The following is a 2,461-nucleotide window of genomic DNA, read 5'->3' as shown; positions in this document are numbered from 1 at the left end:
ATGATGATGATGATGATTGTTGTTTAATGTCCGCTTTCCATGCTAGCATGGGTTGGACGATTTGACTGAGGACTGGTGGACCAGGAGGCGACACCAGGCTCCAATCTGATTTGGCAGAGTTTCTACAGCTGGATGCCCTTCCTAACGCCAACCACTCAGTGTAGTGGGTGCTTTTATGTGCCACCGGCACGAGGGCCAGTCAGGCGGTACTGGCGACGGCCACACTCGAAATGGTGTATTTTACGTGCCACCTGCACAGGAGCCAGCCCATCGGCACTGGCAACAATCTCGCTCGAAAGTCTTTTCACGTTCCACTGGCACAAGTGCCAGGAAGGCGACAAACGATCTTCCTCGAATATCTTTTCACGTGCCACTGGCACAAGTGCCAGGAAGGCGATGGCAGTAATGATGATGCTGGTGCTATTTACGTGCCACCGGCATGGAAGCCAGACAGCTGCTCCGGCAATGATCGCGCTCAGACGGTGCTCTTAGTGCTCCACTTGTACAGGTGCCAACACGATTTCGCTTGCCCCAACAGGTCTTCGCAAGCCGAGTTTGATGTCCAATGAAGGAATGTTACGTGTAAGTGGGCTGGCTACTCTTCTGGCAGAGGCCTTGGATTTTGGTCTCACTTGGCTTGCCGAGTTTTCTCACACACAGCATATTTCCAAAAGTCTCGGTCACAAGTCAATTGCTTTGGTGAGGCCTAATGTTCGGAGGTCGTGCTTCACCACCTCATCCCAGGTCTTCCTGGGTCTACCTCTGCCATGGGTTCCCTCAACCGCTAGGGTGTGGCACTTTTTCACACAGCTATCCTCATCCATTCTCGCTACATGTCCATACCAGCGCAATCGTCTCTCTTGCACACCACAACTGATGCTTCTTAGATTCAACTTTTCTCTCAAGATACTTACACTCTGTCGGGTATGTACACTGACATTACTCATCCATCGGAAGATACTGGCTTCATTCCTTGCGAGCTTATGTATGTCCTCAGCAGTCACTGCCCATGTTTCACTGCCATGTAGCATGGCTGTTCGTACACATGCATCATACAGTCTGCCTTTTACTCTAAGTGAGAGGCCCTTTGTCGCCAGCAGAGGTAAGAGCTCTCTGAACTTTGCCCAGGCTATTCTTATTCTAGCAGCTACACTTTCAACGCACTCACCCCCACTACTAACTTGGTCACCCAGATAGCGGAAGCTATCAACCACTTCTAGTTTTTCTCCCTGGAATGAGACAGAAATTGTTTCCTGCATATTTACAGTGTTTATTGCACACACACACACACACACATATATATATATATATATATATATATATATATGTATGTATGTATGTATGACAGATTTATTTCAACTTTTGCCATGATTATGTTTAGGTTTAGGTTAGGGTTAAGCCTAGAGCTAGGTTTAGTGTCAGGGTTCGGGCTAGGTCGAGGGTTAGAGTTAGGGTTATGCTTAAGTTGAGGTCTAGGTTTAGGGTTTGAGTTAGGATTATCTGTCATATGTATATATGACAGATTTCTTTCAATTTTTGCCATGATTTTGTTTAGGTTTAGGTTAGGTGTCAGGGTTAGGGTTAGGGTTAAGGGTTAGGGTTTGGGTTAGTGTTAAGGGTTAGGTTTAGGGTTAGGATTAAGTGTTAAGGATTAGGATTACAGTTACGGCTAATGTTAGGGCTAGGGCTTGGACTAAGGTTAGGGTTAGGGTTAGCATTAGGGTTAGGATTAAGTGTTAGGTTTAGGGTTTATGCTTAGGGTCAGGTTTGGGGTTAGGGTTAGGGTTAGAGTTAGTTTTTAGGCCAGGGCTAGAAGTATGGCTAGGGTTATCGTTAGTGTTAGTTTTGGGGTTAGGGTTAGGTTTAAGGGTTAGTATTAGGGTTAGGATTGGGGACAAGGGTTAGGGTTAGCGTTAGTGCCAGAGTTAGGTTGAGGGTTAAAGTTAGTGTAAGGGTTAAGTGTTAGGGTTAGAGTTAGGATTAGGTTTAAGGTTAGGATTAGGGTTAGGGTTACAATTTAATGCTAGGGTTAGGTTTAACGCCAGAGTTAGAGTTATGGTAAGGTTTAGGTTTAAGATTATGGTAAGAGTTAGAGTTAGGGCTAAGGTTAGGGTTAGGGTTAGAGTTAAGGTTAGGGTTAGATTTAGTGTTATGGTTATGGTTAGGTTAAGGGTTAGTGTTAGGGTTAGGTTTAGGGTTAGGGTTAAGGTTACTGTTATGGTTAGGTTTAGGGCTAGAGCTAGGGTTAGGGTTAAGAGTGAGAGTTAAGGTTTAGGGTTATGGTTAGGGCTAAGGTTTAGGGTTAAGGTTAAGGTTAGACTTAAGGTTAGGTGCTAAGTGTTAGGGTTAGGGTTAGGGTTAGGGTTAGGGTAAGGTTGAGGGTTAGATTTAGGGTTAAGGTTAAGGTTAGGGTTAGTGTTAGTGTTATATATATATATATATATATATATATATATATACA

This window comes from Octopus bimaculoides, chromosome 16 (assembly GCF_001194135.2).
Source record: "Octopus bimaculoides isolate UCB-OBI-ISO-001 chromosome 16, ASM119413v2, whole genome shotgun sequence".
NCBI classification, from domain to species: Eukaryota; Metazoa; Mollusca; class Cephalopoda; order Octopoda; family Octopodidae; genus Octopus; species Octopus bimaculoides.
Note: the sequence above shows the minus strand (reverse complement) of the source record.